The sequence below is a fragment of the Anas platyrhynchos genome, chromosome 7, assembly GCF_047663525.1.
Source record: "Anas platyrhynchos isolate ZD024472 breed Pekin duck chromosome 7, IASCAAS_PekinDuck_T2T, whole genome shotgun sequence".
Taxonomy (NCBI): domain Eukaryota; kingdom Metazoa; phylum Chordata; class Aves; order Anseriformes; family Anatidae; genus Anas; species Anas platyrhynchos.
The window spans coordinates 34,483,599-34,500,772 of NC_092593.1; the positions used below are offsets into that span (position 1 = coordinate 34,483,599).

The 17,174-nt window shown below is 34.9% G+C and overlaps 1 long non-coding RNA gene across 12 annotated transcripts in view; it reads right to left on the reverse strand.

The window, feature by feature from the left end:
* LOC106019051 (uncharacterized) overlaps positions 1–17,174 on the reverse strand; it is a 351,120-nt gene that overhangs the window by 170,805 nt on the left and 163,141 nt on the right. For all 12 annotated transcript variants that reach the window (XR_011810791.1, XR_011810792.1, XR_011810790.1 and 9 more), the window contains one exon: positions 12,946–13,031. This is a non-coding gene — a long non-coding RNA (uncharacterized lncRNA). The remainder of the gene's footprint in view (positions 1–12,945; positions 13,032–17,174) is intronic.

Here is a 17,174-nt window from a genome sequence, read left to right on the forward strand (position 1 = left end):
AGTGACCTGGGAAACTATGTTTAGTGGATCTAGATATAGTAAAATTCAGAGAGATTGGCCTTTGATAATATAACCAGTAAGGCTCATGTTACCATCCAAGTTAGAAAGCAAAGAACAATGAACACCACAGCCTCTCGGAGAGTATACATCCACAAACATCCAGTGTTGTGCAGAAGGCTGAGCCCAAGAGGGTAGTGCCATGTATAGTGTCCAGGCCAACCACCAGGACTCCAGCACTTCAGCCAGCAGCAGCAAGTGTCCTCTTCCACTATGTCTGTGGTGCTGGTCACAGCTGAACCAAAGACCTAGACTCATGTGCATGTGTGACTCTGTACAGCATGGGGGGCGGGGGGTGCACATGGGCGTGTGCGTTAAACTGCTGTTCACCCACTCTACCCATCCCACTGACGAAATAAATCTTGTATGTTACTGAGTGGTATGGTTCTATTCTTGTGTCTACTTCATTTTAAATTCCACCATAAAGCCATAAAATAAAGTTATCTAAATACTTCATAAATCCATAGAACATCAGAGAATCATGTGTGTATGCTGTGCTTTGTTAGAACGGGATTTGGATTTCACCATAGCTGAGTAAAAGAAACAGGTGAATTTTACACATAATTTCATAAGTCAAATTGTGACTTTTTTTTTTCCCCACGACTTCAGAATGCTTAAAACCTTAAAGCCTTTAAAGGTCTTCTTATATGTACTCATATTTTTTACAAACCTCTACTTTTTGCAGTTCACGCGTGAAAACTTTGGTCAACAACAACAAAACAAAGATAAAAAAAAAAAACATAAACAAAGCAAAACATAAACGAGCAAATGACTGTTCTCGTAGAAAGGAAGGTAGGAACTAGTAGATAAATAATGATTATTAGAATAGCAGAACTTCTTTTGAAGGAATTGTCAAGCTAAAGATGAAGTGTTATTTGAAAGTCTCAGGAAGGACTTTGAGAAATTGGTGCAACAGAAAATTAGCATGGTCTAGTATAACGGTAGATTATCTGATTACACGAAAGGTGCACTTGACAGTGTAGTGAATGAGTGCTATCTAATCTGTACAGGCTCTAAAATGCAACAGCCACAAATTAAAGCAACAGGTATAGCATTGGCTCTGCCCAGGACTTCATACCAGTGCTTACACGTGGTGGATTAAAATGTAGTCCCTACTGAATGAACCGTCTGCCTGCAAACTCAGAGAACTGCTGTTCCTAGGGGATGCCTCACTTTCCATTTCATTATTTGTGTTTGCCTGGGCAGTTTTTACATTGTCTTACCTTAGTGTTTATTACGTTGTAATCAATTAAAGGTATAAAATTCACACACACAAAATCAGAGTGTATCTTTGCACAGTTAATGAGATTTTCTAAACTATTTCATCTACTTTATCAATTGAAATGTGAACTGGCTGAAAAAGAATTAGCCATTTTATGGTGTAATAGAATTAAATTAATGGTGATTATTTTGCAATGTAAAATTAATGTATTTTAATCAGCTATTATTAGTGCACGCATTTACATGCGATTATTTTCCCCAAGTGTTAAAGGGAGAATAAAGATGTAGCAGATTACATTTCCACTGATAGCTATAGTCTGCATTACAGAATGTATTTTCTTCTATTTTTGGAAAACTTCATTGCTATAACACCCATTTTTATATTATTTTTTTTTTCTGTGTACAAGACGTGATAAAAGGAGAACCTAGAAAGAATATTACTATGAGATAATCATGACGTTCTGCATCCCATTCACAGAGCAGCTTTTTGCAAGGTAACTGGCATTGACTTAACAGGTTATTTACAAAGTCCATGAAGGCCCCTTAAAATCCATCCCAAGCCTGCAGAAGCATTCAGGAAGTGCTGTATAATGTCTTTCAGATATCTAAAACCTGTGCTAGTCTAATTACTTCTAACATACATCAAATCGCAACAAAGGTGCTGATATATGCAGCATAAATTCTCATCTCACACAGAGCTTTTCCAAATAATTTGAAAGAGTTATGAAAATTGTATTAGCTGTTATAAAATACACATTGATAAATATGCAATGCAAATGTTATATAATAATCCACAAATTTGATGTATAAATATATATACTTGCATATTTTATCTGTAATTTATTACACTCTAACACACCAGAATAAATAATTACTATTCATTACAATTACTATTCATTAGCCTTCACACCTTGCAAATAAATACAAAGCAGTCTAAAGTATAAAGAGCTATAATTAGAACTGTGTAAGTTCTAATTTCTATTTTGTCATGAAAAAACAAAACAAAACAAAACAAAAAAAACAAAGATCATCCAAATAAGATCTCATTTGTTTGAAAGGGTGGCTTCTGAAATTTAGACATTAAAAAAGTCAAGAAAGATCTTTACAACTTCTTTTCCCTGTATTGAGTGCAGTCAATAATAAAACCAACAAATCTAAGATATAACTATGATTTAATAGAATATATAAACATAATGCAGAATCTATAGAAGATGTAATAACTCCTTCAGAATGTAAAACCATTGATTTTTAAATGAACATTTTAGACTAGACACATCTAGACTTATTAAAAGAGGATATTCTGAGAAAATCATAGGTTTGAATCAATCAATTAGTTTGTACATTGTATTGGACAATGACAGAAGTAGAATTATGTAAATATATATACATAGTGAGAAAGAGCATCAAAAAGCTAACGCTAACCACTGAGAGAAGTTATAGTACAACTGTTCATTAAAATTCTTGCAGTCTTTATCACACAGAATCACAGAATCTCTAGGTTGGAAGAGACCTCAAGATCATCGAGTCCAACCTCTGACCTAACACTAACAGTCCCCACTAAACCATATCCCTAAGTTCTACATCTAAACGTCTTTTGAAGACTTCCAGGGATGGTGACTCAACCACCTCCCTGGGCAGCCTGTTCCAATGTCTAACAACCCTTTCAGTAAAGAAATTCTTCCTAACATCTAACCTAAAACTCCCCTGGCGTTATGACTCAGAGTACACGACTGCAGTGCAAGCATGCTTCTGATTCACAGACAGATGCAAAACTGACTATGTACATTGCCTAAATACAGACTTTCAAGGCTATGCAAGACACATGCACTCACTTTACTGCTATGAGGGTGGTGAGGCACTGGAGCAGGTTGTCCAGATAAGTTGTGGATGCCGCATCCCTGGAATTGTCTAAGGCCAGCTTGGATAGGGTTTTGAGCAACCTGGTCTGGTAGGCGGTGTCTATGCCCATGGCAGGGGAGCGGAACTAGATGACTTTTAAAGGCTCTTCCAACTCAAATCATTCTGACCCTATGATTCTGTGATAGCATTATCACTTGTCCACACCAACCTGCCACTTAGATCTTCTAGGGCAGGTCACCTTTCCTTGCAGTGTGCCTAAGGATCGGACTCACCCAGGCTATGCCTCCAAATGCAGTCAGTACATAATCAGGGTGCACACAAGCTGTACAAGATGCTGCTGGATGCTTGTGTATCTACATGCCTTGACATAGCTGGTTGTGTAAATATCCTATGCATTCAATGAAAAGTGTATATATCAGAGTATATTATGAATGCTACGAAGCAAGTTAAGAAACCTAGTGGAATTGAAATAAGCCAGGAAAATCTTCTATATTGTTATCACCTTGCTATTATTCCAGGTAAATCATCTTGCCTCAGTTCTCTTAACTGCTACAAGACAATGCTATTTTTCAAAGGCAATATTTTCCCTTTAGACAAATCTTCAATTCTGTGGTATTTGGATAAATAAAAACCTGCACCTAACCTCAGTAGGCATTAATACAAGGAAAAGTTTATCTTACGCAGAAGACCAAACTGCGAAACAATAACGGGTCCCTCCAGCCTTAATAGTTATGTATCAGTCTCTGAATTATTATTTTTATTGTCCCTGATGAGTGCTACTTTGCATTTCAGTTTCTTTTATTTATAGGGCAATGCCTCAAGAAGCGAGTACAAACAAGCATATGGAGGATCTACCAGCTCAGGCATAATGCTTCAGTATGACTTGTGCTACTGTGGGGATTTAGATTCTAATACTAAATTACTTCATTATTGGTCTGGAACTCTCTGAAGACAATCCCAACTTTTCAAATCATATGGTCTTCATTTGATAAGTGGGAAGAAAAAGAGTGGAACACAAGTTCAAATCATCTTATTTAGTCAGATAAGAAGCTACACAGCACTAAAAGTGTTTTACTGATATATTTATGGAGACTTTCTTGTCATCTATGCTAGTACAGAGCCTTTGAACTAGACATACGTTTGGGACCTGGCTGTGTTCCCTGTATAGTAGTTTAGCACCAATCTGATAGCACAAAGCAGACAAAGACAAAATTTTCAGGGCTAGAGAAATGTTCTGAAGAATAATAGAGTGGCTATTATCTCTCCTTCGGAAAAAAAAAAAAAAAGGCTTGTCACAGCATGGCTATTCCTGTCCTTTTGTAATTCCTCTTATGACACCAGTACCACGTAACCATGCAACGTTACACATACAACTGATATTTCCAAGGTGTGGGGAATGATTTTGCATTTCCATCATTGCAGCCTGTGTCACAGCTACCTCCTCTGGGTAGAAATACAAGGGGTGAGCAGGCAGCAGGGGAGAAGCATCTGAAGGAGTGGGCCTGGTGAGATTCAAGAGAAGTTCAGTGCTTCACCAGCCAGGTAACAAACATGATGTGCTTCCCAATGCTTGGGAAGCCCCGTGGACATTGAATTAGGTTCTCTACTTTGCTGTGGACACCAAGGCAGGACACGGTAAATTATTGCTTGTAAGCTCCTTCTTATAACATAATTTCTTGTAACAAGCTTATAAATTGTAAGGTTATAATCTATTTACGCCAGAAAACTCAGTTTCATTCTCAAAAAAAAAAAAAAGTTAACACACTCAACTGAAGGCATGAGCTGCCTCTCAAAGAGAACAAATTCTATCACACATTCCTTTAACAGCCAATAGTTTGTCAGTTTTTCAAACACCCAGTTTGTTTGAAATAAAACATGGCCTTTTCCAAAAACCTGTTTCAGAAATTTACTTTGTTACTACAGAAGTTATTTTAATTTCTACATGTTTACCTCATTTGTAAGTTGTTTTTTTTTTTTTTAGAAAAATTAACTTTAATATTTTTCAAAGTAGAAAATGGATTCTACTTTGAAACCTTTCAACATAGTATTCTCTGATATTCTGTTATTTTTCCTCCTCTGTTTTCCTGTGAGAAGCACAGTATGACCAATACTAGATGCTATCTCACTTGAAGGCTAATCTTTCCTGTGGAGTACTGTGACTTCATCATGGCTTATTTATAAAACAGAAGTTGTAATAAGAAACTATAAAAATTCATTACACCTTACCTCTTACTGTTGCCCTCTATCTCTCTTAAAACTTGATCAGGTGCAGCTGTTCAACCTGGTTGTGGACTACTGCTATCCTTACTGAGGCAAGTGACACCTACAATCATTCTTAGCAATCGTGTTTCATGATTTGTCAACCATTTAATTAATTTCGGGGGGAACTTTTATTTGTTCATTTAAGAATGAATCTGATGAATAAATATTGAGGTTACTATGCTGTTGTTTCAGCACAGCTGTGCTAACAAAGGATTTGCTCAAATTTAGACAATGCCATCGTTCTGATAAAATGCTTTGAGTGCTTAGTCTTATGTTTCACCATACATCATTGCCTGCAATGATGTTGAGTTATACTACTGTCATATTACCTGGTATGGTTGCTACTTTAATAGATTGAACAGATACAAACTGATTGCCTTAAACTAAATATTTATAGTTTTGCAGTGCTGTGCTATACACTGATTGCAAGTGTAGTCACTAAAATAAAAATAGACTAAAAATGCTCAAGAAACGATCTGTATAGAATACGCCACTTCATATTGTCTTTGACAAATGAAGTGGAAGAAGTAAGGCAAATTTGAATCAGATTTCATTGTCCAGGGAGAACTTTTGTAATTTGTCATATGGCTGCAAAAACAACAAATAAGCCATTTTATTAAGTATTCCATATCTTGAAATTCCAATTTTGTTTCTATGATTAATATTTGAATTTCAACTCAGCAATGAAATACATAGAGTATGAAAACAGAAGCTTTGTTTGGGAAATGCAAAAATATTTCTCATGTTCTATTAGCAAACAACTTGGCAGTAATATAAAAATTATTTGCTTTCCTTATTTTGTTTATTAAATCGCAGAACTCATTGCCATATTGTTTTGGATGTCAGAAGAATAAGTGAAAGCAAATGCATCAGGGGCTATTAAACTACACAAACTGATGCATGAAATCCCAGATGAGAGGATGTATCAGCTAAGCTGCCATTCTGATAGTTGCTCTGACATTATTTTCCCCTCCACAAGTATACATAACAGTTAGAAGTTGAAAAAAGAGTAACCCATAATCAAGAGCTTCATCTTCTCCAGTACCTCCATTCCTATGTTCTTAATACTCATTTTCTGAAAAAAAAAGAGATGTGAAGATAAGGGGAAAGCTTCTGTCTTGCTCTTCAGTCTTGCAAACAGAAGCACACTTAGTATCCATAAGGTTTTTTTTGTTACTGAAAAAGGGCTTTGGCAAAAATTGTCACTAGGATGTATTTTTAAACATTAAGTTCATCCCATCCCAAATTAAACATGAATTTGTCTGTGAATAATATGTAATAAAAGAGGGAACCTCAAAATTAGTAAAATTTGCAGCGCTTACTCTGCACTTTTTTATTAAACATGCTATAGCCACATTTGTTTGTACTAAGCATGAATCTTAGCAGCAAGAACAGTTCTAAACACCTACTTAAATATCTGCCCTTTGCTAATTGCTTTTTCTCCAGCAATTTGATTGACGTCTTTATATTGTCTCCTCTAACATCCTTTAATTTTTTTGTAATTTCCAAAACATTTGCTAAGAATGGTATTTTTCATTGTTATATAAACATATCTGCAGCAAATTCTCTAGTGATTATATATAGAGAGAGAACCTGTATAAATAAAAACCTATAGGGATAGAGCATAGGCAATACTGTATTTTGAGCAGAATTTTTAAAGCTGACAAATGACTAATGATAAATGATAAAGCTGACAAACAATGCTGGTTGTATACTTCATTTTACTAACAAGGTTAAGATTTTAAAGAGGAACTGCATCTTGGTTTTAGTACATGTACCTCACCCCTTTTCTTTGAAACATTGAGATTCAGGAAAATAGGAAAAATCTGGAATAGTCCTATCCCTCAGAGGGTGATTCGACTGCTTACAGAAGAGTAAAAGTCTCTCTTCTGTGACATTCTTATGCCAATATTAAAGAGTAAATAACAGTTTAAACACCAGAAGGAATGAAGTCAGTAATAACATGTTAACTTGGAGAATTTTGTCTAATGCTTAGGACCATTTTTGTTGGTATTTATTGTAAGCTCTGTCTTCATTATCAGTCAAGACACAACAAAAAGAGCTTCCCTTTTGGGGGTAAACAAAGTGCTACTCCTGAATAGCTGTGTGTGTTTGTGTGCTCTGGGAGTTAACTGAAATGTAACTATGCTAATAATTAACTTAAGATGGGCCAATTCAGACAGCTCTGCTACTAAATGCAGGAAGCTGGAAAACAATGTTTATTTGTTTGAGCAAGTATTTTCTAGAATCTTATTTTAAATAATATTAAGTATCAGTTTAAGAATGGGAAGAAAATTGTCAAAATAGCAGGAATGACTTTATTTATGACAGTTTCTATAAATATTTTATTCTGAACTCAGTCTAGGACAAATACATAGGATTAAGGTTATTGATTTGAGGTTTGGAGAAAATTTTTTTTCAGCACTTAGTGTCATCCTCTTTGCTATTCCCAACCCAACCCACACTGAAAAAAGACAACACTGGTGAATAATAAGATTCTGTTGCAAAGAGCCATCTTAGAGAAATCTCTGCAGTTTGAATAAATAAAAACATTCTTTAGCCATTTCTAGTTCTTAGTTCTCAAATTTAATGTACTATTTACTTTTATCAAAACAAAACCTGATATTTTGCCCTTTGTCTGACCACTTTGCTCCATAATATTCACTGTTAGCTCATAGGCAGAATGCTTCAAGTGTTCTCTGTTTAAGAGAACACCCTTCATCATTCAAGACTGATGCTTGTAAGGTTTACAATATTATCTGATTGGACAACTAACAAAGTATAATAATATCACTGTTTAGTAGTGTCCTCTTACAAACCACAGAAAAGAAAACTAGAAGGACAAATTGTTGAAAATTTAATGGCTTCTAAAAGAACTAAATCAATGGGAACAAGAAAGATCCAAGGCAATATTCCATGAGCGAAGTTCACACTGGATACAGCCCATTCCCAGCAGCAGTAGTTATTGGTAGTGGTTAAGAGCAAGCCCACTTGTAGCCAAACTTGCTTCTCCATCTGTGAGACATGCTAGATCCTGCCTTGTGGACAAGAGCTGGCCTACATGCTCTAGTGGTCTCTTTGGAGAAAGCCAGCATGCAACACTAGAAGTGTTTAGTAAAAAGATTGAAGGTGGGAGAGTCAACAAACATGAACTGTTTGTAGACAAGTCAGTCATGAGAGAGCATCAAAATCTGCCTGAGTTAGATGATTATTTGGCATAGATGAAGGCCAAACAACTTCAGTTTCATCTCAGACTTGTTTGATGTTGATGGAGCTTTTTGTGTTTTGTCTGTTTTCACGCCTCTGGTACATAGGAAGAGTACACAAAGCAAGATAAAAAAGCAAGAAAAAAAAAAGTACACAAGAGCAAGATAAAAGCAACTAGTAAATGGTAAGGCCTCATGCTGTCTTTGAGTATTTAGCTGACAAACAAAACAATTACATCACAACAGACTTTTCATCAGGACCATTTGGTTAAATTCAATAATAATATCAGGATACATTTCATCCCTAATTTTCCTTCTTTATATATATATGTATACATATGGCCTAATAAAAGTATATGAGACATAAATTCAATTAGAAAAACAGCAAGGCATTTGAATGCTTTCTACACAGGCTATTGAAGCCATCACCCCCTAATTTCAAATCATAACCACTCCACATTTGCACTTACATAAATCTGCTGACTCAAATGCAATAATGTTTTATTCCATTATTAATGCCTTAAGAATAATGTTTTTGTAGTTCAGCCTAGCAATCTCACTCAGTTGTCCTTGTTAAGCCTATGCCAGATATGCATTAAGCCACCTGAGTGGTATGAAAGACAAGCTGTAAATGAAAGTATATTTTGAAATTTTTCTGCACCATGAAACAGCCATTTAACACAGGTGTTTTTCATAATTTCCAAATTAAAAGCGAAACAATGCAGAACTGAGGTCTAAATTTGAGATAAGAAAATTGAAGATCCTGTTTTTGAGCAAGAGCAAAGGCTCTGATGTCCCTTCTGCCCCTACATGTGTGATTGTCTGACAAAGCTTTGTCCAAGAGACTCATTTTAGACTCTGTAAAGACAAAAGACAGGGTTAGGAGTCATGGTCATGACTCTCTAAGTTAAGAGATGGAAAGTTTGGAGGTGATAGAAAGGCAAAATAATTAGTTTACACAGTTCAGTGTCCAAATAACTTGTGAGATGAAAGGAGCTTTCAAACCTCTCTTTCCTCATCAACTTTGATTCCTTTTTACTTTAGCAGCTCATAGAGAGACTTAGAGGAAGAGCTGTATACCTATTGACTGTTCAGATTTGAATTATTAAGGTGAACTGAAATGCCCTTGTTTCCTGCACCAGTGAACATCCCAAACGTGGCATCTCTTTTATTAGTGATGAAACTACTATTTTATTCTCTCCATTCCACAGTTTTCTCCATGTTCAAGACAGGAACTTCAACAGCACCAAGGACATTGAATACACCGTATTCAAGGGACAAAACTTCTATTGTGATTGTTCAGTGGTATTTCTACCCTTGAAATTTTGAATGCCACGACCCATACTAAAATTAATAAAATACCTATTACAATACTGATGTATGGCACTGCATATTTATTAATCTGATCTGCCGTAGTCCAATATAAGAATACATAAGATATAATGAAGTCTGAGGACATTCATTAATCTAAGCAACAAAACTAATTAGAAATTAGTAAGCTAGAAATGTAGAGAATCAGACTGTAAACCTACTGCCTCCACTGAACAAAAAAATCAAGTCCAAGTAGATTTTTGCATGGCTATGAAATCACTACAAAAATTTGCCCTTATATGTATAGCTTCAATTTAGTGTATGCTGTTGCATTAACAAAACTTTCATAAGCAATTTCTTTCACTAGTAGATTTTTTTTCTATATCACTACTATCCTGCAAAAAATAACATTTGTGTTCATTTGGTCCTGCCAAAGCTTGAAGTATCAGAACAAACCAACAGTACAATTTTCAAGGGACTATGTAACATGAAAAAAATCCATAAAGATGATGTGCGTAGAAGAATAAATGTATTTGGAAACTGTATAAGGCAGTAACAAGAACAGCAAAACCTAGTAGAATATATTCTACTGTATAGTTCAGCATTCTGTACCACTGTGTATATGTGTCCTCCGAGGCTGTGTATACTAAAATTTTCTGCATCCATTCAACAGCCCCGTAAAACTACAATTTTATCAGTTCCAACTGAAACTATCTTCTGATACCTTGACAGCACCTCTTGTATATTATTCTGGTTATATATATAAAACACATCTTCAATAACTAGTGATTTTAGGGGAGAAAAAGGACAAGAATCTGTTCAAGAATTCCAAATGCTCTACCATAGCTTAGCAGCACCCATATGTAATCTTAAATAGTGATTTCAAGCACAGTGTTTTGTACACTCAATTCTCTAGTGATTTGTACTGTTGACCACTGAATGTTCTACATTATATGGAGATACATATGTTTTTAGAAGCTATGTCCAAACCATAAGTTGCATAAATAGCCTGAAAAACAAATTCATCATCCACATTTTACCTTATTGCCAGTGGCCCTAGAACTTACTGAAACGCTCCAGCCCTCTGGGAAACTTCAGACAGCGCCCATTTTCTAAAATCTGCAAGTCAGAGATATTTTACTTTCCCCCTTCTATTTAGCTATTTCTGTCCTCCTAAACACAGAAGTAAAAAACAAAACAAAACAAACAAAAAAAAAAAACACCAAGGAAGCCTAAAACTGTCAAGAGTTGTATTTACCATAAATAACCAATTAATTACTTTAAAATTCCTTTGCTGGGAAACATAGAGAATTTCATAACCTCTGAAGAAGTTGCTGATTTCCCTACTGCTCTGCATTTCACTTCTAAGCCTTTAAAACTTTCTCTTTCAAAATCTCATGTTCTTGAAAATAAGACATTTTATGACAATATGATGTAATTATTCTTCAAAAAATGTTTTCTTTAGTTTTGTTTTTGATATTTTTTTTCAACTCAGAATCTCCTAACAAAAAACAAATGCATGACGAACGTGGTAAAGAGCAGAAACAATAACTAGAATAAATTTTCAGCAAGTTAGCAGTTTCATTCTTCATATTTTAGCTTTTCATGAGATAAGCTAAAAATTATAACAAGACAAATACCGTAATTGAAGAAAATACTGTTTTAAATTTTTATCATTTGTATCCTTCATGAAAAGTATTTGTGATCTCCTCAGAGTCCCAAAGGAGATTCCAAACTGACACAGTTCTCAAGAGCAATCAGGTGTCACTCTTTAAAAGGAGGCTTAAACATAATCAAGCAGGGCAGCTTGCCAGTTCTCCTGCAGTCCCAAATGGACCTTGTTCCATTATGCATCCTCCCTCAGTTTCAATTCATGCTGAACTTAACTAAAAGCCTTGCTTGTGCAATTTCAGGGGTTGCATCTTGCTCGAAAATGGCAAGCAGTCAATCACTCCAGTGAGAATGGATCAAAGAAAACAGGATAAAAGATAGTGCCAACTACACCATTGCTCTTCCTAAGCTGTTCAATAAATCAGCAGCTCGGCATCTGTGATATTTTGAGAACCTCTGTTTCAAACTATTTGTAAAAATTCATTCCCGTTTAGCCCATATCTTTCAAGCCATTGAAGCAGTTGCTACTGAAAATGTAACCCCACCATGGCGATTAAAAAGCAACAACAACAACAAAACACATGAGGACTTATTCAGACGAAGTAGAACAGTTTTTTTTACTGAAAAAGAATTTATGTATAATGCCTTCATAAATGTGAGTATTTTGTAACTATTTGCACTTATTTGTAATACATTTTGATTTTGTTACGAGTGAATTCTGAAGTTTTCTAAGCTTCTAATTAAGACAAACTATATGTTAGTTCTTTCAAATTTGGTCAACACTGATTACTTTGTGCTATACTTGAACACTGTTCTACAAATACCCCCAAAAACAGTACAAATATAATAATAAAGACAGAAAATGAATTGTTAGCAAGACAGAATTAGAAAGCCTCAGTGACTCCATTTGTATTTTCTAGGTACTTGATATTGCCCTGTTTTTACCTCTGTGCAACACAGTGGTTTCAAAACCCTGCCTGATTAATTTCTCAATTTAGCACAACAGCAGCACATAAGACCATGGCCATGAGTAGGCAGATAACTTTTCAGAAATACTTGTTTTGTACCCAACTCTCAGAAAATGTTCTTGCAACCCCACATTTTCCGGAGAGAGAGAAAAAAAAAAAAGTGTTTAGTTTAAAACATTTCTTCCCCCAAAATTCTTGCAAGAATATTAGGAGAGAATGGGGCAATTACCTTTCATTAGTGCATTTAACAAGAGTTACAGAAACATTTCATGTCCTTTTAATTTCTCAGAAAAGAGCATTTGTGGAGTTTATGCACATAGTACAGTTGCATTTTCCATTCACGTTCTTACACTGTCTACATTGCTATAGTTCTTGAATACCAAGCATGCTGAAAAGATACAATTTTTTGCTGTACCTATTAAAGAGAAAAAAATAGATCATTTACTCACCAAAAATTCAATTCATGCCTGTTTTCTGTTAACCACTTCTGGCAACTCTTCACTGCAATTGAGCCACCATACAGGATCTTGTATTTCTATGGACAAAAAATACATATAATTTTTGATGAAAATCATTGTTTGCTTGTACCAATTTGCATTGATGAAGCTCTTCCTCACCCTAAAAAATAAAAGTAATTTACAAGAGGACATAGTAGCTTACAGAAAACTGACTAGAAAGATAAGCTTAGCAGAAGCCTGGAAAATTTTCTGTTTCATTATGTCTGTTTCATGTTTTATGATTCATTATTGGTGCTTCAATTTCCAGCCTATGTAGTGGAACCCAAACAGGTTCAAACATTTCAAACTACACTAGCCAGCTTATTGTCCTTAGACCATCATAGCTACAACATCACTACATAAAATATGTGACATTTGGCTTTGCTTTGTTAGAGGAACACTGCCAGATATATGCATTCAAATAAGTATGTTTTACTTGAGGCACCTTTTCAGCATTTGAGGTCTGGAGAGAAAACTAATGCAATATTATCTTTTCTGCAGAAAGACAATTCATTGTCAAATAGTCCTATAAAATGAGCAGAAAATGTAATACTTGTACCAATTTGACTTGCTTCACCTAAAGCACATAATAGCAGGGCAAGTACTCTGTTCTGCCTCTCCTTATCAAAACGTTTATTGAGAGAGGTCCATTTAATAGGAGCAGGAAGGAGAATTTTTTTCCATGAAAAGGTTTCACCCTCAGTACACAAGTTAATCTGCATTTATTGCAGTTTTCTGACAGCAAGAATCATTAGATTTGTTTTACCGAATTATAGTGTTGCACTAGCGAATTATATACACATTTTAATATTATTTTAAATCATCATAATATCTGGGCAGATAATAGTACAACCCTTAGAAAAGCCAAACTGATTTATCAACATCTTCTAAGAAGAAGCTATCTTAAGATCAGAGACAAAATTAAAATACTTATTTACAGAGGAAATAAATTCAATGCTTGTCCTATTCTGGACAGGAATGTGAGAGCAGTTTTGTTTCAGACCCCTATCTAATAAAACTTACACAGATTTGGGAAGTTTTGAAACCTTCAAAGCTAAGATGTTCAGGTTTTAAGGATGGGAAGAATAATCAAGAATTTCTTTAAGATGTTCTACTCCACCTTCTACAACACAAAACCAAGAGGGAGGACCTTGCTGCAGGGGGCATCATGTCTAAACATATGCACATGCTATATCTCAATTACATCCTACCAGGCAATAAAAATTTCAAATTGCAACAGAATTAATGATAGGTTGGGGGACAGTAGACAGGTGACAACAGGTAATGACTTCCCAGTGTTGGCAGTATAATACAATATATCATAGAGATTTTCCTCCTACTTTACAGTTACTGTCACATTCTCTACTGCACCTTCAGAAAAGGAATATTCATGCTTCAGTGTGTGTCAGCTTCTTTCTCTGCTGCAGGAATACACATTTTTTGGAATGTTATCTGAGGTTTCACCACCCTGCTTAGTAGTGACAATGCACAGCAAAATGCACACACACTTGTTTGATTTAAAACTTAATTTTTAAGGAAACTGTTCAAAAACAACCATGAAAATGTCACATGGAAAGTAGTAAAAGATAGTGAAGACACAAAGGAAAAGTAACACTATCCTTACTTATTAATCCATATTATCCTTACTTATTAGTCCATAATAAATTTGTAAACAAAAGTATTTCTGAGCATTCATTTGTAAACAATTCTTGATATACAGTTCTACAACACCTGTAAATATGCCAAGCGAGACATAACTAAAAAAGTAACATCTTTCTGAAGTAATTCTAAACAAGTTTTTAGTGGTATTAACAAGTCACCTTTCTAAAGAGAGTGTTTTAATACCAAAGTGGAAAATGGTTATTTATGCTTCAATATCCATGCTGCCAGGACTATCATAAACATACCTTTCACCCCAGTTAACCATGCAGATGGCAGAAGGCTCCATTTGAGTATTTCCCAGTCAAACAGTTTTGATCCCAAATGAATCAACGAAGAAGGTGCCAGACCTGACTGCAGTCAGGCAGAATGCAGAACTACGTGCAGTGGTGGTGCTGTAGCAGGTAACCAACACCACCAAACAATGGCACTCATCCTTTGCCAGGATTGTGAAATCCACATAAGAGTACTTGAAATAGATAAGCCACTGTCAATGTTAGTGACTCTATTTCTATGTTACTTTTGTTATTGTTTTCCATTTGTTTTAGAAGAAAATGAATTTAGAGCTTCCTGGATGGGATTCATCTTTCTTAACTATTGGATAAAGATCTACTACTGAGCTTATTGTGTGGGATGTCTTTTTGGGTAGATGGAGAAAACTGGGAGTCACTTTAGATCCCTGAAGTTAGACTAAAAACAGATTGTTTTGCTCTTTAGTTTTCAACCTATTAAACACATTTGAAAAACAAGCATGCTTTTTTTTTTCTTTACTGTGAATAACTAGGACTTTGAAAAAGTATATAATAGGAGTGGATGGAAGCTTTCACCACATGGCCCATAACAAGCTGCCAAATTGTTAGTACCACCTTCCTAAGTTGTTTTTTATGTTTGTTTGTTTTGTCACTCATCCAGTCTGGTTTTTATTTTTTTTTAACCACTTTTTTAACTGTCAAATCAAACTCCATGTGACTAAAATAAACATTTAGAAAAAACTGTTCAACTATTATATCAGATATAATAAAGTATATAGGTGGTTTCTGGCACCCATAAATCATTTGGCTATTTGACCATAGCCAAATGAATGAGCTTGAATGAGCTTTGAATGAGCTTTCATGCCTTTCTGACATGGCAGTTTTAACTATCATCTTCCTTTACCAGGCACAGATTTTAATGCAGCAGAACACCCAAACATTATTCCAAAATAGAATTTCATAGTATGAGGAGTGCTGGGAGGGTGTAAGTATTTAGGGCAGGGAAAAAAAAGAAATAAAATGCAAAAATGTTCCTTCTTAAAATAGAAGATATACAATAGTGGTCCCAATCAAGAGCCCATCTGGTTCCTTAGCCTGTTTTCAGCACAGCTGAAGGGTACTTACAACAAAGTAAAACCAGGGCAAACATGTCTGACTGCTTTCCCTTCATACCCTTGCAGCCTGCAACTATTTCCAGCTCAGAGGAATTCCTTTTAATTATTAAGTATTCATTTTAAATTTTAATTCAATGTTTGTTAATCTTTTTAACTGTTAATTATTTGACAAATACCACTTGGTTGGTTAATTCTTGTTTATAATTCATATACAGTAAGTAATTGTAAGCAATTTGTAAGCAATATTTACTGCAGAATTTTATAAGGTTAAATATACCTATGCATTGTTTTTTTCAATTGCTAATGCTAAATTGTCTTGACGAGTGAAGTGTCTGCTATCAAAGTTCTGATCTAATTAATTTTAGTTTGATGTGAAATTTAAACTGAAGCTCTGTATGTCAGATATCACCTTTGAAAAAAAAAACGTGCAAAAATAGAAAAAAATAATCTAAATTACTTTGAAGCAGTCCAAGTTCCCAGTTTTTCTGTGTTCTCTCTTGACCTGATAAAAACTGTTGTTAATTCAGGCTTATAAGCGCTGGCATAGACCTTAAGCACTAACTTGGTAATAAGATGAAGGAAACTGTTTTGAATAAAATAATAAATTTTCAGTTTAGTTCACTATTAGAAATATAACTTATACTTTGAAGGCTAACTACAACTAATAGCTCAAAAATAACTTGAGATGAAACCCAGCCAGGGGTGGCAGAGACTTCACAGTATAGGACTTTTAATGCTGTAGGCTTGTACACATTTCAAGTCAAACAAAGCTTTTATTTTCATGTAGTTTCTATTTCTATTCATTAAAACTTCTATTCATGTATACTCTAAATTATTTCTCTACTGCAGCTTATGCCAAAAAGCTTGGAGCCTCACCTCTCCTGCTAATTAGAAATATGTAGGTCTAAATTTCAAGAGTATATTTGGTTTACTTCTAAGTTTTTGCTATACCATAATATCTGAGCCTTTTAATTCTAGTGAGCATATCATTTAATTCTAGTGTAGAAGTGCAAGATATTTGATTATTATTTTTTTTATTATTATTCTGGTCAGGCAAACACAGAAATCAAGCCCCAAAATCTACTGGGAATGAAAGAAAATATACAAAAAATATACACATCCTAAATATGTGTATATACACAATTACGTAGACCAC